We start from the raw sequence: 21,110 nt of genomic DNA, 5'->3' as shown, positions 1-21,110 counted from the left end.
TCCTGGCCTCGCTGTGCTGCCTGCTGTCTAGTAGGTGCTCAGAACACATTACATGACATGTAAATGCGGAGCTCAGCTCGGGGCTGCTGGCTCTCCACCCGAGAGGCGCATGGAGAAAGGAAGGGGAGTTTTGGCTGAGAGAGTTTAGAAAGCCTTTCTGGAATAGGCAGGGCTGATCCAGGCCTTAGGAGACGGAGACGCAGACCAGAAAAACCGAAGCAAGGAGCTGGAGGCAGAGATGACCAGGCAGGCGGGCCGCGCGTAGCAGCAGAGACTGACCGGGCTGGAGGAAGAAAGGAAGGGGGACTGGCCTGAGGGAGGGATGGGCCACCGGAGCCATGGTCTTAGAGGTCATTCCACCTACAATCTTTCTCACCTACACCCCAGAGACATTCCTGTGTCTGCTCCTTTGGTCATATGACAATCCTGGAGGGAACCAGGGATCCCAACCGTAAAGGCCCAATAACCTCTCTGTCCCCACAGCAGGCCTGGCACCCAATTCGACGAGCAGGTGATCTGCCAGCTCCCTGCCCGCGCTGCCCTGCCAACCGGCCAGGCCCAAACTCTAGCCTCAGCTCTGGGACGCCAGGAATCTGAATGCAGCCTCATGCACGGAAGTATCCCCACTGCTACCCAACATTCAAGGCTCCCAGGAGGGAGAAGAGGTGAAAAGGGAGCTGTAGGACTTGAGCTCCTCACAGGGCTGGGTCCCTGGTTCACTGACTCTATATTCCCCACATCAGCTGGGACATTATAGATACTTCTCAATAACTGCTTATTAGGCTGAACTGAACAGAAGATTCTTCCACTTAAGCAGTAGGTCTGGAGTTTCGTAGGTCTGGATTACAGTCTGTCCCGGAGCCCTGGGCTTCGTCCCACCTTGCTGGAAGGATCATCTGCCTGTCTGTCTCCCAGAAAGGAAGTGCCGCTGCCACTGCCCCCAGCATCTCTCCTGTGACACCCCCGGGAGGCTCCCCTGCACCCTGAACACGGTTCTGGGCCCTGCAGCTAGCCCCACTCCTCCTCCTGGGAGAAGCACAGGTGCCAGCCTCCTCCGCCTCCAGCTGCAGGTTCCTCCAAGGACTGTCTGTGCTCCAGGCACGGCTCCAAACGCTTCAAGCTACAACGCCCTCCCCACTGTCTCTGCTCTCCGCAAGCCCAGAGCCCCAGCCGAGCCTCAGACCCACGGGGAAGGGAAATGGGAGTGGGGGGGGATTTAAGCAACTCCAATCGCTGGCTCAGCTCAGGCCCACTGTTACGTGCTTTTCTGGAAGTAACAGGACCTGGAGGAGGAGGAGGAGGGGGAAACTGTGTAAAGTTCTCCTCCCGGCTCTCCTCAGGAGAAGGGCACAGGGGAATTCATGGAGAGGCTTGGTCAATCTGAGCCTCCAGACCAAGGCTTCCTGGGATGGGCAGGGAGACACCTGTTCTGTTACCTTCTGCCTGAGAGTCTGTGGACAGATTACCCAACCCTGCAGAGGCTCGGTCTCCTTACCCATTAAATGGGGATAAGAGTCAATGGTCACAGGGAACAACGCTGAAGACTGGATAAAGTATGAATGTGAATGTGCTTGGCCAACCGTAAAGCACCCTTCGAAATATCAGACATTGTCCATAATCCTGGGAAGTGGGGTCTGCAGGTCAGAGTAAGCAGCTGCGAGGGAAGTGGAAAACTAGGAACCCTTTCCATTTGGCAAACTTCCTTCAACATCATCTAGGACAAGGGACAGTCTCCAGGGATTTAAAAACAAACAAACAAACAACAACAAAAACCACGAAGACCTATTCCCTGGTCTCAAGCACTCACGGTCTGGCAAAGACCTACACTCACATTTACATAACAAGGCAAAACAAAATGTGACTGGAGGGATCATCCAGAGGGGATGGGACATTTTATTCTGGCCTCAGAGGTCACAGGAGACTTTTATAACATTATAAGATAATAATTCACATAATGCTAACTCTTAGGGCTTGCTGGGGCCAGGGAGTTCTGAGTCTTTGCATGGCCAACCTAATTTAACTCTCACAAAATCCCTACAAGGGTTTGCAGAGAACATAACTAAGACACAGAGAAATTCCCTATCTCTGTCTCACATGACTGAGGGGTGGTGGAGCTGGGATTTAAACCCATCAGACCCTGCTCCTCCAGCACACCAGGGGCTGAGTCAACCAAGACAGGTCTCAGACAGACTCTCCAGGTGGCTGAAAAGCTCTGATAAGGCCTGTGAGGATGAGTCACTGGGGGAAGGTGCTAACTTTTACTCACCCATGTGCAACTCTGACTTCCGGCCCAGGGTCTCACCTCTGACGCGGCCCCTGGTGGACCTGGGAGTTGGCCACGCCTCTATATTCCCCAAGGCTCCATGTCAGCACCACATACCAAGGGAGACTGATGTAGCCTATATGTCAGTATACATTTACATAACAGATCACTCCTGGGATAACGGTTCTTATAAAAGGTACTTTAATGTCAGACGGTGGGGGGCGGGGGGAGGGAAACCTCTCAAATCCTGGCTCTGCTACTTATTGGCTGTGTGACCTTGGGCAGATCTTAGTGTCTCTGAGCCTCAGCTTGCTCATCTACAAGATGTGGTTGACAATGCTTATCTCGGGCAGTTGTTGCAAAGATGAAATAAGATAGCATGGCTAGTGCAGCACCTGGCACACCGTAGACACAGAAGCAGTGGTTGAATAAATGACTTTACAAAGGATTTCCACCGGAAAATCACCTTCTGCATGGTACTTCCTGTACCCCAGGTAATGTTCCAAGCATTCTACATTCAGTAGCCGATTTCATACTGTCAAAAATGCACCTATAGGGTAAATACTTCTTTATCTTCATTTTACAGGTGTGGGGCTTGAAGCACAGAGAGGTTAAGTAACTTTTCAAGGTCACTTAGGCAGGAGTCAAACCCAGAGCCCACACTCTTAAGTGCTGTATTATTCTAAAATAAAGAAAAGTCACAGCAAGAATGTTGAACTGACCCCATGCCCTAAATTCTGAGAACACTTCAGTGCATTTCTCATCATTCCCCCTCCAACCTAAACTCTGCCATCACCCCCCTTCTGCCAGTACCTGCTATCCCCCTCACCCCTGCCCCGCGGCTCTTACTTCCTAGCCCTGCCCCACTGTACTAAAGTCAGAGGTGTGAAACTAGTGGGCTTTTTTAGGCCCTAGTCATCTGGAATCTCAGCCTCCGGCCCAGCCTCTCTGCTGGAGCCCCCTATATCCCATCCTCTACGAAGTCATTAGGGATATCTTACTATACATGGCACTCCTCTGCTCAAGCACACTCAAGGGCTCCCTGCTGCCTAGAGCTGAAGCCACCAGTGGGTGGAAGAGGATCAACTGGGACTCAAGATCCTGCAGGATCTGGCTTGGTCTCCTTCCCTTTGGCCCCACACCTCTCTTTTGCTGCCTTTTAAGTCCCAGGGGCAGGGCAAGTCAGTGACCACCCCATTTAAAATTCCAGCCCTCCCCTCAACTGCTTCCCTCCACCTGCCCCCAGCACATCCTATCTTTTTACCTGCTTAGGGCTCTACCTCCACCTTATCACCTGGCCCCATACATAACCTGATTGTTTATGGTCCCTCCCCCTCTCCCAGAACAGAAGTTCTATGTGGCAAGGGATTTTACCTTTCTCTTGCCCTTCTGTAACCATAGCACCTAGAACAGCTTCTGGCCCAGAATAAGAACTCATAAATACCTGCTGAATGGCCAGACATTTAACATGCCTAAGAAGAAAAATGTTCAAATAGAACAATGGTGGGGGAATGGCTAGCATTCCTCTGACTTCCTTTTCTGCTCCTGAGGACATTTCTGGAGCACAGGCTGTAGACCTCTGCTTAAGATTAAGATGTACAGCCATCAACCAATTCTTTGTCATTCCCCCTAGGATTTACAAGAGTTCCCTAAGAGACCCTGGGCCCGTATCCTCCTATCCCCGAGCTTGGACTGGAGCACATGCGTACACACACCCACACACACACACACACTCCCTCTATCCCTGCATATTGAAGGCCTAAAGGCCACATGCCTCTGCCCAGCCTCATCTCCTCCTGCTCACCTTCAAACCAAGCCATTTCTCATCTTCCCAAGCTGCTACATTCACTAGAAATGCTCTCTTCTTCCTCCCATGTACCCATCAGTGCTGGACCCCTCTAGATCCAGATCCAATGCAGCCTGTTCCTCTCCCCAACCTCCCTCCTTCCTTTCCAAGCTTTCTAGACCTTCTCCAGCCCCTAGAGAACACTCCCCATACCCACTGCTATCTCTACCAGTCATATGGAATTAGTCACGAACTACCTTGTGATTTGCCTTCTATGATCTGAACCATTACCAAAATCTCCTACTTAATTTTTTTGAATATGTAGGACTTGTTTTCCCAAGGGTGTGGTGAATGCTTTGGGAGGTGAGGCTGGGCCCTACCCACATTGCCATCCCCATAGCACGGGGTCTGGGGTACACAGTAGGTGCTCAAAGCATGCTTTGCCATTAACTGCCCAAGGTAAACAAATCACCTTCCCAATCAGGTCATTTCCTCAGTTACAGGTGCCTGGACTGGCTACTCCCAGTGCCTTACATTTTATCTTCAGGGTCTGCTCTGACTTTGGTTATCTGCAAATCCAGTCGTGGGCTTGTGTTTTCACAGGGTGTTAGACCCATTCTAATTATACCCCCCACCCCTGAGCTGGGCAGAGGAATATGATGGGAAAGGAAATGGTCTGTAAAGTCCTGCAGGTCTGGAAAAGGAACGTGCATAGTTCTTGGAGACAAACCCAGACATTCAGAGTGTTTCAATTTCCTCAAATACTGGAATTCAACAGGAGGGGAAAAAACACCATGGTGCGAGTTTTTAGGTGAGTCACAGCAGAAAACCAACACTTGAGGGGCGCCTGGGTGGCTCAGTGGGTTGAGCGTCTGATTTCGGCTCAGGTCATGGTCTCGCGGTTTTTGAGTTCAAGCCCTATGTCAGGCTCTCTGCCATCATCACGGAGCCCACTTCAGATCCTCTGTCCCCCTCTCTCTCTGCCCTTCTGCCCTCTCTTAAAAATAAATTAAAATTTTAAACAAAAAAGAAAAAGAAAACCAACACTTGAGGCCCAGGTGCACCTGTTGAGCACCAGCTCTTAGTAAACTGTGATTATGAGAGGCAGCAAAGTCTCAAGTTACTTCCGAGCTTTGAAGAAGAGAGTCAGGGAGGAGGCTGTTTACTGCAGGCCCTCCATGTGCCAGGCTCTAAAAGAGGGTCCCCTTCCATCCCCCCCGTAAGGTGAACAGGCTGTCACTAGCCCAGTGCGCACCTGAGGAACGGAGGCCAGTGTGGTAGCGGGAGGCAGAGCACTGACTCAACCAGGTGAGTCACACGCTTTCCACAGTTTGCAGAGCAGGGGTCCCAGATTATCTGTGGGCTTTTTTTGTTTTATTTTGTTTTTTGGTTTTTAATTTTGGATAGTAAATACATTGAAAAAAATCGAAACATGGGGGTGCCTGGGTGGCTCAGTCGGTTGAGCATCCAACTTCGGCTCAGGACATGATGTCATAGTTTGTGGGTTTGAGCCCCACATCGGGCTTTGTGCTGACAGCATGGAACCTGCTTTGGATCCTCTGTCCCTGCCCCCTCTCTCTGCCCCTCCCCCCCTTTCAAAAATAAACATTAAAAAAATTTTTTTTAAATCTAAACACAGAAAAGTATACAGGAAATGTGTCCCTTCTACTGCATCTACCCCGTCCCCACTCTGAACCAGGGAACCACCATTATTAGTTGCCTGTGTCTCATCCCTGACAACGTTTACGTGTATACACACAAATATAAATATTTATTCTTTTCTTTACGTAACTGATGGCAAAGGACACACACTTCTCAGTGCCCAGCTTTTATCTCTTAAAGGAACAGATTTGGGATGGGGAGATAGAGAATCTCTATGTAACAAAAAAAGATGCATGAAACAAAGAGGAAAATATTCTGCAGGATACAGGTGTGCTCAGAGAAGAACTGGGGCATAACAGGAAGGTCCCCATGGGCACCTAAAAGTCAGTTGCTGATAGGATCTCAGGTCAGCCAGAGATGAGCTCTGGTGGTTTGTGGGGGGGAGAGGGGAACCACCACAGGGAAGTGTGGAAGCCCACTGGCTGAAGTCTCTGACTGGCCTCACCTTCCAGAAGAGAAAGGAAGTATCCATAGAAACAGGACTAATCTAATCCCCACAACAATAGCAGAATGGGTTAGTGACCAGGAGGACACAGGAACTGTGGAGGAAAAGCAATCATTTCCTCTGAAATTGGAGAGAGACCAAGAAGGGGAAGTTGGTGCCTGAGACTGTAAGAAAACAGACTTCACGTGGCTGGGAGAATGCAAGGGCTCTAGGACCTGAGATCGAGGAAGTCAATGATTCAGACTCTGAATTACAGTTCTAGTTCTGCAGTGGAGTGGAGAGGGAGAGGGGTGCTGTCTGGAGCAGGGAAGGGGAGGAAGCAGGAGGAGGAGGAGAGGAGGAGGGCCTTTTAGGAAGGGGAAGCAGGAAGCTCACCACAGAGAATGGGAGCTAGACTCTGGGAACAAACTGGCTAGATTCTAACTCCCCCCTTTTCCCTTGTGAAATCTTGAGCAAGTCAATTAACCCTTCTGCGCCTTAATTTCCTCACTGGTAAGTGGGGGGCGGGGAGGATGACAATATTCACCTCGTGGGGTTGGCACAAGAATTAAATGAGTTTATATTTACAAAGCCCTTATACCAGAGCTTGGCGCATAGGTAACCACTATATCAAGTGTTGCAGAATAGAAGCCATGTGGTTGCAGAGGGAAGCCTAGACAAGGCCGCTTGTCAAAAGGCCCACATCCCATCACTGGATGAAGGATGCATAACCAAGAAGACCTTAAGAGACAGTGATGCGAGGCCTGGCCCCGTGTCAGCCGGAGGAGGCAAGACTGGGATGAGCTGTGGCCACACGGCCGAGGGCAGAGGGCAAGAAGGCAGGTGGGTCATCTTGAACCAAGAGGTCCAGGGACATAAAGGGGCCCCGGGAAGTCTGACCTTGGTTTCCACTCCAAATGCATAGAGGCCCCTCTCAAAAAGAGGGGTCTTTAGACTGACAAGTACAGATCAACACGGAGATGAGAAAGGGAGCTCAGATCAGGGATGAGCTTGGTTTTTAAAAAACACACATTTAGATACTGTCAGTGACTGCTGGAAACTCTTGCAGATGAGACGAATGCACTTCCTACTGCATCACTGTGGGGCAGCCTGGGGACACAGGAAAGCAGTCTGGGGGCCCTCTGGGAACTGAGACTATGTGATGTCAACCAGAGTTCACTTCCTTCTGTGATAGGATACTTGGTGGGAGATGGAAAATTGCCAATGGACGTGGCATATCCAGATTCAAGAAGACATCTGGCCAGAGGTCAGAAAAGCAGTAAAGAGACTTAGGAAAGGGGCAGCCCGCACTGCCGTTCCCCAAGCAAGCTGATCAAAGATTTAATGTCTGAGGGGAGAGGTCTCTAGTAGTGTGCCAGAGGGCTCTCTCCTGATAAGCAATTTATCAGGATGTGGGTGATGCTATAGAAGGCACACTTTTTATCATTATTTTTTTTAATGTTTATTCATTTTTGAGAGAGAGAAAGTGTGAGCAAGGGAGGGGCAGAGAGAGAGACACACACACAGAATCTGAAGCAGGCTCCAGGCTCCGAGCTGTCAGCACAGAGCCGGACACGGGGCTCGAACACAAGAACCATGAGATCATGACCTGAACCGAAATCGGATGCTCAACCAACTGAGCCACCCAGGCTTTTAATTTTTTTTTTTTTTTTTTTTTTTTTTTTGGTAATGTGCTATAGAAGGTATACTCAAATAGGATCCTGAAAAAGCCCAAAGAAACATGGTTGCCCTGAAATTAACAAGTTGAAATTTAACAGAAATGGCTGTTCTGAATCAGATGGGAACAAAATAGGAGGCTCTGTATTTAAATACTAAAGCCACACACGTTTAGGACAGAGGTGATGCTGCTTACCAACACCACATGTTAAAAAGATCTAGTCTGCTGTAATGTCAGTGATCAATGGTGTGATGTAGCTTCTAGAAAAGTTCATGCAATCTTGGGCTGCAATTAATAGAAATAGAATGGCCTGAACCTAAGAAGGTGATGGTTCCCTTCCTCTGCTGTGGTCATACCACACCATAAATACCATATACGGCGTGGGCACTACCTTCAGTGTATTAGAAGAATATGAACCAAATGGGAGTTTGCTCAGAGGAGAACCACAGGGAAGGTAAAAGAACTGAACCACACCACAGATTGTTAATATGGAAGAAGATTCCAGAGAAAGTAAGAGGGCTGCCTTTAAATATGTTTTACTAATTAGAAGATGTGCATTCAGATGCACATTCTTCAATTATAAATGTCTGAAAGCAGAATGTATCTTACAGCCCCTTAACATCTAATTAAGATTAAGAAATGGATCATTACTTACCAAAATATAACAATGTATCAAAGAGCCACAAAGATGGGGGAGTCAAAAAGTGAAATGAAAGAGTCAGAGTCCAAAACTGAAAATATTTTAGAAATGCCTTAACTAATTTGTTTTCCTTTAAAAATATTTTAATGCTTATTTATTTTTGAGAGAGAGAGAGTCCAAGCAGGGGAGGGGCAGAGAGAGAGGGAGACACAGAATCCGAAGCAGGCTCCAGGCTCTGAGCTGTCAGCACAGAGTCCGGACGCAGGGCTCGAACTCATGAACTGCAAAATCATGACCTGAGCCGGAAAACTGGGCACTTAACCGACTGAGCCACCCACATGCCCCATGTTTCCTTTTTATGTACATGCAAGTGTTATGGAATATAAAATTATGTCTAAGGCCTAAAAGGATTCTTTCAGTAAATATAAAGTTTCCGACGGTCACAAAGCAGTGTTCCACAATTTAATTGGAAGCACTTTTTCTTTCTGAAGGTACACAGAATAGTGGTACATCTTCCAAATGGTGGTATCACAGATTGGATTAAAAACCGTATCTGCAGAGCTGACATGTGGAAAGAAAGAGGAGACTCATTCTCTGTGGCTTCAAGAAGGAAGCCTGAGACCAAATGCTGGAAGCTGCAGGGAGCCATCAAGGACATGACCGGGGGAGCCATCCAAAGATGGCCAAGGTCAGCTCTGACGTGCAGGCCCAGGCTGGACCACCACGGTGGAGAAATCAGGCACCAAAGGAACAGCCCTGCGGTTCCAAGGTCTAAGATGTCACCAGAAAGAGAAAGAAAGGCACCCCCATCTTTCTTTGCTGCACACACAGGTGCTTTGAGCCGTTCTCTTAAAAAGTTACTACTTAAAGGTAGAAGCCACTTAGGGATCAGTACCAAATGGGAGGCCAGAAGCCAAGAGGAGCCCCGCCCACATCTGTGCTCTCAGACTCCTGTGGGCCAATTCAGAAATAGGCTCGAGGAAGGGAGAGCCACCAAATGCGCCCACCATGTGCCGGGCACCATGAAGTGTGCCATGCACATCGTCCCATATAATCCTCACAGCCTCTCTGACAGGTGGATATTATCACTCCCCTCTTACAGAAGAGAAACTTGAGGCTCAGAGAAAGTAAGGGGCTTGCCAAAGGTTTTACACCTCTGAAGACCACCACCAGTGTGGCAACATGCTTCACGTGAAGGAAACTCCAGAAGTCTTGGTCACAGAATGAATAAATGGAACAATTAATTGATCAGTCACGCCAATGAACCAATGTGGTCTCATATCGGTAGCACTGATACTAGAGAAAAGAAAGATGAAAGCTGGTTCAGTGCTCCCTACCCCCACCCCCAGCCACCCCCATCAACAGCTCCCATGGGCACTAAACTCATGCCATTTGCTGCTCACAGGACCAATTCATCCCATCACATACAGCCAGGGTGTTTCTGAGACGTCTATGGCAGAGAACGGTGCCGGCAGCCCTGCTCGAATGCCAAAGCCTTAAGTGCACCAGACTGCCGTGTCTCCCACCTGCCAGGTTAACACCAGAGTTGGAAGAAGCTCAGCCTCTGTCCCCTTCCCCACGGCCAGCTGGCCAGAGGCTGGGGGGTCAGCCAAGCTCCCACTGTTCCAGCTGCCTGGAAACATCAAGCCAGCCACACCTGCATGCCCGAGCTTCCTCCTTCACCGGGAAAGTGACCTCAAAGTGTGCGCCAGAAACCCAGGGCGGCACCCACCTGAAGGGGATACTCAGGTGCTTGTGAGGCTACAAGCAAGGGAGACTCGGTCACTTCAGAGGCTGGCCCACAATGCTCCACGAGCATTGGACACCTGCACAAACCCCCCTACCCCACCCCCAGCACTGAGGCCTGGCCTGACTCCAGCCTTCCACGGCCCCCCAAGGCAGCTCCCGTGTTGCCACCACACAGCACCCCTAACATGGCCTCACTCTTCCACCTTTCTGTGTGTTATACCGCTGGCTATCTCTGCCTGTGGAAATCCTCTTTCCTAAGGCCCATCTCAACCACCAAGTGCCACCTTCCCTGGTTCCCCCACACTGTGAGGCTCTCCAAAGCACATTCCACACTCTACCTTGGCGGTTGGGCATCAGTCACTTGTCTAGGCCACCTGTGTGCATTAGATGAGGGCTCCGCACCTGTCATTCAGCACGGCATCCCCAGCACGGCAGCCGCACACGGTGCTCCAGAGCCCTGGCCGGGGTGCTCCACACCTGCCCTAGCAGCGTCCTATTTACAGTCCTGATTGCCCCCTCCCACCTCTTCCCAGCTGACTCATCTCCTTAGGTTCAGCCTTCAGCTGACAGCTAATCAGAGATCGACTAATCTGTCAACTATCCTTCCCAGTTAAATTATGTATGTTTTTTTTTTTTTTTTTTTTTTTTAACAAAGGTCCTTGGAGACAAGGGCTGAAAACAAAGGTGGGAATTTTAGGCTCCAAGGCTCTGGGGGAGGTATTTTTGATAAGGAAAGATCTTGTACCCAGCAGCTGAGCAAGCCAGCGCTGCAAGAGTATGCATCCTGAATTCGAAGCATGCCAGAACTGAGAAAGGGGGTGGGGCCCCGTCCTCAAAAGGGAAGGCCAACTGCGATTAAATCAGCCCAAGACAAACCACAGGAGGGATCACAGCCTGGCAGAAATGGTGGAGAGAGAACGGACTTGGCTCCCACCTGGCTGGGTGACTTTGAGCAAAGAACTGCCCCTCCCTGGCCTCTGCTCAGTACCAACAAGCCTCTGAGCCTCAGTTTCCCCATAAGTAAAAACCATGGTGGCAGGAGTGAGTGAGAACGGGATGACCTCAGAGAGCCCTTCCAGTCTGACATCCCAAGGTCCTGTGACTCACGGCCTCCCTCCTTCTCTCCCTCCCTCCTGGAAGGTATCACTTGAAACTACCCTAGTTCCACTCCCTCCTCACTTTGAGCCCCACCTGAGTCCAAAGGGAAATGTAACGATAAGATCTCCTTGCCAACAGGCAGGCAGCATGTGGGGACAGGGGGTTTCGCCACCACGGGTGGAGGGAAGGGGCAGAGCTGGGGGCAGGTGTTGGTTTCTATGGACGTAGAAATGCTACTTTCATTCACGTCCCAGCCTGGAAAAAGACAGCTGGTCGCCTTTGCTTCCCTGACCTACCTTTTTAAGAGATTACAACTGCTTGCCAAATTTAAGTGCTGCTCTAAAATCAGGACATATAAGGTCTCTGCGCCTGGATCGGAAGGTTTCAAAATGGGGAAAGAGCTTGGAGGCAATCTAGGCCGCTTTGTGCAGCCATGCCAATTAAACATCTTTAAAAATAGCCTCTCTCTTCTCTTGCGCTGAAGATAAAGATGAAGTTTCAGCAATAACCAGACATATGCTAGGAGCTTCTGAAGAGATCACAACATAAACACCCTGGAGAGCAACCATAAACAGCCCAGAGCCCTCTCCAGGCAGCCAGCAACATCCTGCTCACTGGTGGGGGTGGGGAGGGGCCCAGAAGGAGGTGGTGCAGAGAGGCTGGACTCCCCAGGGCTTGAGGAGGTGGTGGGGAGGAGCTCAACTGGATAGAAAATAGAGAGCCAGTCCTCTTCTGCAGGGAAAGAAAAGCTCAGGAAGCCCACAGAGAGGATTTCCAGGAAGCCATCCAGAGGATTCCATGCAGGTGTCATTCATTCTGAAAATGGGCCGCTCCTTCAAAGTGGAAGTAAAGACCCCTTTGAGTGCTTACCTATCTATGCAGGGTGCTTCACAAATATTCCAATTTCATCTCTACATCTACCCCTTGAGATGGGTATAATGACCTCCTTTACATAGACTCAAATACACTAGTGTTCGTGGACTTGCCCAAGGCCACATGGCTATGATTCGAACCCAGATCTGTCTTAGCAGGACGGTTTGTTTGTGCCTGTATCACCTGTATCCAGAACAGGCCCCCGGGGTGTATTCTCAATGTCCAGGCTCTCTACACCCACGAATCACACGCAAGGAGATTCCACAAGGGGAGAGGGGACACAGGAAGGGGGAAGGACAACGGTTAAGCTTCGGCTAATACAAATAACCGCTGGGGCTCAGCAGCCCCGTGGCCCCTGCCTCTTCATACCCTGGTTGCTTCCCAGCAGGTCCAAAGAGGAGCAAAGGGGAGAAACAGGCACAAACAGATGCCTAGATTCTGTCTGTGGGGGTCCACAGGAGGCTAGCAACAGCCGATGCCGTCGAGGAAGACGACTGAGGGCTGGAGGGCAGGAGGGAGAGAGACTTTTCATTGAATTACCTTTGTCCTGAGTGAGTATGGGACCATCATGTACTCATGTGTGTGGGGGCGAGTGCTGAGCATCTGTGTGTGTCTGTGTGTGGGCGGGTGAGTCATTTTTTTTAAGAGAGTCTGTGATGTCAGGTACAAGATAACAGACACACCCAAGATGGAGATGGAAACCCGGAGTGAGCAGGAGTCCTGGGCCTCCGACTGCCACAAACCTGGAATCCAGAGGAAGCTGGAGATCTCATCCAGAGTCTCCTCTTCCTTCACAACAGTCATGTCCTGCGGCTCCAGCAGAAGGCCGAGGAGCTCTCCCCCCCACAGCTCCAACCAGTTGCACAAGCCCCACAGGACACTCCCTGAGGAAGTGATACACCGAGTCCTCTCTCTGAAGTCTGGAAAGAGGCCTCCCCAATACCCCTGTCTATTCCTCTCTTCTGTATCATCTGCTATCAGACCCCTACCTCCTTCAAGCAGGGGCCTCCTGACCTTCGTATCAAGCTGTGCGAAAGCCCAGCTGTCCTGACACATGGAGCCATCAGCGCTCTGACTTTACAGCGGCCACGCACTCCACACACAACACGGCAATACCCCCTTCTGCTCGTCCAGGATGAACAGTTGTCCAACAGGGTAGGTCAGCAGCTCTGGCAGCCCCCCGCAGGCCCTGGGCCCACTCTGCTCCAGGCAACAGCTCTCCTGGTGACCAAAAGGTCCAAGTGGCTTTTTCCTAGAACCTTTTCATGCCCCACCCCCCGACACCTCATTCTCCTGGCCCCCGGTACAAGTTAAACCCCGAGATCCTGCAAATCTTTACCAGTCACCGTCTGCACTCAGATAAGAAGCCAAGGCCAGCCTTTCAAAGTCATGAGAGCAAAGAAGTAGTTTCCGTATCTAACACATCGATAGTTCGGCAGCAAGGCCAGAACAAGATGTTCCTAAACTCCCACTCCTGCCTCTGGCGTGGCTAGGCTTCTGGACTGGGTGTGTCAGAAGCTCATGCCCGAAAACGTCCCGTAAACCTTCTCTTGTGGCAGGTTGGAGAGCAAGAGCCACTGTCCAACTCTTTGCCACCCTCCTCTTGTGCCAGCAGGAAGGACGTCTGCACTGCACATCCCTCACGGCCCGGAAAGGAGAAAACAACCTGAGCCCCAAACCAGCAGGAAATAAGTCCCGATTCTGAGACCTGCCTTTACGTGTGTATTCCCCAAAGAGAAATCTGACCAAGCCTTGGAAGGAATGCAGATACAGCCAGGCCAGGTTTTCCCAGAATGAGCTACAGTAATATCTAGGTGTGTAAAGAGCACAGAGCAATTGCATTTAAGAAACGATATCACACCTGGCCATCAAAAAGGCTCTTCGTAGGGGACACAGAGGTGGACACTTCCTCAACAGCTGACAAAGAAGGGAAGGGTCTCAAACGTCAGACTCCATGGTGATCCAGCCTTGCAGGGAAAGTTTGTTTGTGATCAGAGGGCCCATGTCCCCTATCATCCCTGCCAGCTCTGAGTTTGTGAGACCAGATGATCAGCGCTTTAGGAAGGAGGAGACTTATCAGGGCACACCAGCCATGTTTTCTACCTCCGGCGAAAATGCAGGGAGGAAAACAGAAATGGTGGAGGGAGTGGTCAGCTCCCCCCCCCCACTCCCACCCACCACCCCTCCCAAAGTGAGGGGAGCAGGGTGTTTGACTGTCAGGCGCTTTCCCCAGAGGACAAGACAGGCCACTGGGGCCAGAAGCTTTGCCCTGCCTACCTTAACAACCATGTTATTTTGTGTTCCTCTGATATCTCAACCTCCCTGAATAAAAATGTCGAAATCAGAGCCTAACATTAGAACGATTTCATTTTAGGGAAACCAGAATGAAATTCTCAGGAAGGAAAGGGGGGGAGGTAGAATGGGAGAGGGTGAGGCTGCGTGGGTTCTATGGCTGCCTGTCTCCTAAGCCCCAGCTTTATTCCCAAATGAGGCGGCCCAGGTATGTTAAGATAATGTCGTAAAACAAAATAAGCAAATACCAAAATGCCAATGGCTCTGTGACATTTTCCACACACATAGCTGTACAAAATGCATGTATAACTTTGTCCGCCCATCCACGTTGAAGAAAATTTTTTAACTTTTTTTAATGTTTATTTATTCTTGAGAGAGAGAGAGAGAGAGCGAGCGAGCGCATGCAGGGTGGGGGCAGAGAAGGGGAGACACAGAATCTGAAACAGGCTCCAGGCTCTGACCTGTCAGCACAGAGCCTGACATGGGGCTTGAACCCACGAGCCAGGAGATCATGACCTGAGCTGAAGTCAGACTCTCAACCAGCTGAACCACCCAGGTGCCCCGAAAATTCTCTTTTTTAAGAAGAAAAAAAACCCCAAATATTTGGATTTTCCATTAGAAAAATAAAATATTTTTAGTGTTAAAAATTTGAAGAAAATGCTAAAAAGACTACTAAAGATAAAGGGAAACAAATCGACTCTCGCACGGTTATCAAAAAAAAAAAAAAAAAGGACTTAAAAATTTTTAATTTTGTTATATTTCCACCTAGCAGAAAAGACTGTCTATGTGGGGAAAAAGAAACAAAAATGAACAAAACAACAAAACACGAAGAAGAAAAACCTCCTCATTCTGAGGGCTGTTTGCAGACGGGGCCCCTGATGGGTGCATCGGACCATCTGGAGATTCGACAAGGAATCCACGAGTGACGCACACCTTTCCTTCCCTCCGGAGCCTCCAGTGTCCTTCATTAGGATTCCCACAAAGGTGCCAGAGGTGGTACAAATTCAGACAAGACACTGAAAGGTCCCAAGCGTCCGTCTTTGGTGGTCCCAACCGGCCAGCTGCAGATGAAGAGTGACTTGAGAAGGCTCCACAGCTGGCCAGGTGTGGGGCAGGTGAGGCAGCTGGCGAAGGCACAGAGAGGAAGCGCTGTGCAGACAGAGGTGGGCAGAGGTCTCTGTGCAGCCCGAACACCAAGTGCCCGGGTGAGAATGCAGTGGTGCCTGCGGCTGACTAAGTAGGGATTCCAAGCCCTGGCAGAAATGACCTCAGAGCCTGTCAGCACCACACATGATCCGGGGAGCCCAACTGCTGACCAGGGCACAAAGGCGGCCGTCTGGGCTCCCCACCACAAACCAGAGCGGCGCAGTGAGCCCAGAAAATAGTTCTCCTATTATTTCACGAGGTTTACAGACTGACGATTGCTGGGGAAACCTCCACACGCGAGCAAGTCCTTTTATTTTTTTTAAACCTCTTATCTAAACACAGTCACAGGCAGCCACACGAGCCCGGGACGGGGTTCATTCACTCAAAATGCATTTCCTGAGTGGCTACACCACTGGACGGATGCTCAGCAAGGCTCCGCCCCGTCCCGGATGCCACAAGGGCATCCAGCACGGCACAGATGTGGATCCCAGTCTCAGAGGGTTTGGTGGCCGGGGGGAGGAGGTGGGCACATAAAATGGAGGGTAACGGCTGGGTAAAAGGCAGAGGGGAGACTGCTCCAGACTAAAATAGGCATAGAAGGACCAGCAACCAAATGCAGCATACAGACTTTGGATGCTGATTCGAACAGACCAACTGTGAAGGTCCTTTCTGAGACAAGGAAATCCAAATACAGACAGATAAGACCAAAGTACTGTTAATTTTATTACATGCAGTAGCAGCAGTGTGGTTATGAAAGAAAACATTCTTTTAAAAATAGATCTATACTGGATTATATAGGGGCAAAATGACAGGATACCAGAGATTGGCTTTCAAATACTTCAGGAAGAAGGGAACCTGGGTGGCTCAGTTGGTTAAGCGTCCGACTCCTGATTTCAGCTCAGGTCACGATGTCCCTCGCTGACAGTGCGGAGCCTGCTTGGGATTCTCTCTCTCTCCCTCTCTCTCTCTACCCCTTCCCTGCTTGCACATGTGCAAGCTCTTTCTCTCTCCCTCTTGCTCTCTCAAAATAAATAAATAAACTTTAAAATATAAATTAAAAAATTTAATTCAGGATAGAAGGGGAGAAAAGAGAGCGATGAAGCCAGCCTGGCATAATCTTGCTGACGATTGAAGCTAGATAATGAGTAGATGGGGCTCATTATACTATTTTCTCTCCTTTTGTGTCTGGAAATGTTCATGGATATTTTAAAATAGAGGACTGCAGTACATTATGGTGGATAGGTTATGAAAAACGGTACAAAGGCTAAGGCAATACGAACAAAGGAGAATCCAGGCAATAGTGGGTTAAGTTTTGTGAGTGTTCAATGCCAGTCCTAGTGGGGTGGGAAGACTTGCTCACAAATAATTACAACAGAAGTCGGGGAATAGGAAGTACAGCAAAGGGAGATGCACATACCAGCCCTCCAAGTACAGAGCACAGCCACAGGCTTCCGCTTTTTTTCGGTATTTAATTCACCACATAAACTCATTCATATAGACGGAGACCAGAATCCTAGCTTGGTTACTCACTAGCAAAGATGGGGGGGGGGCGTGGGGGGAGGAGGAGCTCTAACTTGCCCCAGTCTCAGTTTCCTCATCTGTAAAATGGGGACGATCCCAGTATTCCCTTCCCTGGCTCTTTAAACAACAGATACTTTTATCCCTGGCAGGGCTTCTAGGATTAGCAAACCTTCTTGCATTCCTACCCTACCCTTCCGGCCAGAATCAAGGCTCTCCACCAACAAGGCAAGACCTCTACCCTTCAGTAGCAGGCAGTGAAAGGGGCAGGTCAGTGGTTGGGAGACACCCAGATGAGGGTAGGGACCTGGATGGAGAGAAGACATGCCCCAATTATAGGCAGAGGGAGGGTTACCCAGCTGTTCCTCTGCTCCTTCCAGCTCCTGGGAATGGGCCTCCGATGACCACAGCTAAAACCAACCTTAGTCCATAAGATGCTTTTTACTAAAGTACAACTGGTTGGTATCTGGCTAATCATGATTTGCTTTTAAGGAGAGAGATGAGCAGAAAGCCTGGGATGTCTGGGACTGAAGGAAGGAAGGAGTCAGGGACAAGAGTGATGTCATTTTTTTTAAGAAAGGTATGCTCAAGCTGAGGATCTCAATCATCTTACAACCATAACCTCAACAACTGCCCCCCAGCCCCGCCCCGGCAAATAAAACAAAACTAGAATCAGATCTGGGGTAGAGGTTATTCCAGGTAATAGCCCTCCTAGACAGTCCCAGGAGCCAACTCTCAGGGGTGAGACCAAGTCAGTGGCAGAGGCAGGCTCTCCCCCTTCACCCCCCAGATAACACCCAAACACCAGCCGCTAATCCCTCCCCATCTCAGCCTGACCAACACCAGCCACTCATCCCTGACTGGAGGACAGACTGAGCAAGCTGTCTGCAGGCTGAACAACCTGGGTTAAGCAGGGTCAGTTCAAGTGCGTTGCCAAAGCAGGAGCCCCCGAATCTTTGGACAGAATCTTTTCAGAGGCCACGAGGCTCCAATCGGCACACAGTGGAGGCGTGATTCTGTAGCACCTCAGTTTCCACAGCCACAGGGCAGCAGGAAGAGCACTGGGTTTAGTTCTGGCAGAGCCTGGTTCAAATCCTACCTCAGCCACTTTCTGTGGGACCTTGGGCACTTACCCTACCTGAGACTAAAATGAGGACAGAAAAACAGTTTTTGGAGAGCAACCACACAATCTGCTGCAAAAGTGTCACAGGACAGGACCTGTCAGTAGGCACTTCGTAAATCTGCCTTCTGCCTGAAGGCAACTTCCTACTGCAAAAAGAGTCTTCAGAATATCGGGGGCTTCCCTGGAGACTTGAGGCCCCCTTGCTGGGTTTGCCTCCCCTGCCAAGAAGACAAAAACAGAGCTGGCCCAGGTGCCAGAGCCCCCGGGCACATAAACATCAGAGGGCCAGCCGTCTACTGGCTTTCTTCCTGAGGGACCTGCCCAGAAGGGGGCCGGTTAGTGACTTCACCCTTCACTGAAACCACAGAAGACTATCGTGAGAAAGCGGGACTGACAGCAAAAGGGTCCACACACTGCCACCCCAAGCCCCCTAAGGCCTGAGAGGCTTCCAAAGAAAAGCTCTCTTGGCCTTAAGAACCAGGTTACAGAATTAACAATGTGGAAGGAGACACACGTTTACTCTGGTTTTCAACACTGTCTCTTCCCCATCCAGCCAAGGCGATTCCTGCTCTGCCGGGAGGGAGGCCGGCTAGGTAAAGTTAACCTACCCGCTCCAGTCTGGAACGCCAGGTAAATGGTGGCAGGGACTTCGGGCAAGGCCCCACTTCCCCTCAGAGCCAGTCTGGCAACAGCAAGGCAGGCGCGGCAGATGCCCGGTGGGTGCTCCCGGACCTGGGTGCGCTTGGGCTGCGCCTGGCTGCAGGGGCGGGGGGGGGGGGGGGGGGTGCAGGGTATGCGGCAGAGAGAGGACAGCGCACGGCCCCCTGGCCACCTCCACCACCCGCCGGGACTCAGTCCCAAACCCAGCCCGCAGGAGGCCAGGCAGGCCACTGACATTTGGCCCAACTTAACTTCCTGTTGTTAAGGATGGGAGGAGAACCGGGGCTGGGGTAGGGGAGTGCCCAGGGAAGAGCCGGGAAAGAGCGTGAACAGAGCGGAGCCCAAATTATGGGAAAGCAAAGTTTGGGAATGATCTGCCCCGGTGGCAGCGTACTACTGGCGCGTGGCGCCCCTCTGTGTTGACGTTTGGGGATTTTCTAGGCTTAGAATTACAAGGTTTGGTTGTTGGGGAGGAGTAAGAGGTAGTTCGGGCTAGAGTGGCAAGTTTTAATTGCGTTCTAATCGATTCCGAGACCTATCGGGCAGCCCCGGCCTCCCTGGGGCAGGGCCACCTGCTTGCCGGGCTCCCGCGGGGTGGGTTTGAGGCAAGAGATGCTGCGGCCGCACCTGACTCTCCCGGCGCGGCCAGGGCGCAGAGTCCAGGCTCGGCTGCCCACGGTCCCCCACCCGCCCACCCTCCCTGGAGCCCGGTTCCCCAACCCACCCCCCTTACCGAGATCCGCGCCGGCCGCCGAGCCTCGGGTTAGCTTCTGCGTTCGCCTCGAGCCGCGGACGCGGCGCACAGGACCCGCAGGCGGCCTGCGAAGCTGGGAGCCACCGAGGCAGCCCCGCGCAGGCTTAGCCGGGCTAGCGCCTGCAGTTCTGCTCGGCGCGGCCAACCCGGCTGGTAGCCGCCCCCATCGGCGGCGCGGCCAATGACAGAGCAGCCGGGGGCGCGGCCCGCCCCCGACCGAGGCCCGCGGCCAATGGCAGTGCGGCGCGGAAGCCCACCCCGCTCCACGCCCCTCCGCCCCCATGGGCCAGCTGTCACCGCGTATGCCGCGGGCGCACGTGGGCTGTAGCCTGCCCCCAGCGCGGGGAGCCCCGGGCGCTTCCCACCCAGACCAGCGGAGGGCCAATGAAGGCAAGGCGTGATGGTGCTGCTAGATGAAAACCTGGGCGCTAGCACCTTAGTGTGAAGGAAGAGTGCTGGGGCTGGGGCCTCGGCTCCTTGGCTTGGGCAGCTGGAAAGCAAGCCTCAGCTTCCCCTTTTGAAAGTGCGGGAGCAGCATGGCACTTCCTGTAACGGTCGTGGACCTCCCTCCTTGCTTTGCTCCTTGACTACCCTGGGCTTCCGCAAACGCCCTGCTAGCTAATAGGCTCTTCCCTTCACCTGGACTGGCCTTGCTTCGAATACAGCTGGTGGGAAGAGGGAGGGTAGTACAGACCACCTGTGTTACCTTCGTCAAAATCACCGAAGCACCCTGTTCTCTTGGCTGTCGGATGACTACCTTAATCTCTGCTCTGCCCACGCTCCTGGGTTGCCCAGACCCCCTCAGCTCCAGAGGGCACCACCACAGAAAATACAGTGTGAAGCAGCGTGGGGCCTAGCGAGGGGTGCAAAGCGACGACGTAAGCGGTAAATACTACACATAGCTTGTGCAGGGACTTCTCAGTATAGCAGGATCACGAAACAGGGATCCCAGGGGCAGGAGCCATGTCTTGGTCACCTCTGAGACCCAGGGCCTATCACTGGCTTGGCCCCAGGTAGGCATCAATAAAGGTTCTTGGAACTGAGCTGACCCGGGAGAGAACAGGCAAGCTTGGGCAGTGAGAAAACAGTGTTGTGGCTCCAGGCTGCTGGAGTTTCCACAGCACCGGACCACCCTCTAGAGACACCACGTTCCCTTGCCAGGCAAGTACCAACAGAACAGTTGGCCCCCATCAAACCCGGGGTTTATTTTGTTCTCTCTGCTCCTTACCAGGTGATCCTACTCCAGGCCTTTTGAGTTTTCCGGGATTGTCCTACCTGGTAGTTCTCTTGGCATCTTTCGAGTTCCATCAACTTCCTGCAAATAAGCCTCAGCAAAAGTCGCCCCTGCTCTGTGTGTAAAACAGCAGTGGCTCCAGAGGGCAGCTCTCCACTCAGAAAGATCTCCCCCTGTGAGGCCAGTTGATGGAGGTGTTTTCTGGGCACG

At 51.4% G+C, this 21,110-nt stretch overlaps 1 protein-coding gene across 6 annotated transcripts in view; it reads right to left on the bottom strand.

Annotated features, from left to right (window-relative positions):
• The window catches only part of LOC115524485 (F-actin-monooxygenase MICAL2), a 223,772-nt gene extending 203,993 nt beyond the window's left edge, over positions 1 to 19,779 (bottom strand). For 3 of the 6 annotated variants that reach the window (XM_030330802.1, XM_030330801.1, XM_030330803.1), the window contains exon 1: positions 19,646 to 19,772. The gene's annotated coding sequence lies outside the window, so the exon portion shown is untranslated. Of the gene's footprint in view, positions 1 to 19,645 lie in introns of all 6 variants that reach the window. The other 3 variants (XM_030330799.1, XM_030330800.1, XM_030330804.1) reach the window with 3 other exon arrangements.
• Between the last annotated feature and the right edge of the window lie 1,331 nt (positions 19,780 to 21,110).

Source organism: Lynx canadensis, chromosome D1 (assembly GCF_007474595.2).
Source record: "Lynx canadensis isolate LIC74 chromosome D1, mLynCan4.pri.v2, whole genome shotgun sequence".
NCBI classification, from domain to species: domain Eukaryota; kingdom Metazoa; phylum Chordata; class Mammalia; order Carnivora; family Felidae; genus Lynx; species Lynx canadensis.
The sequence above is the reverse complement of the archived record's forward strand: the minus strand, read 5'-3'. Positions and strand labels throughout refer to the sequence as shown.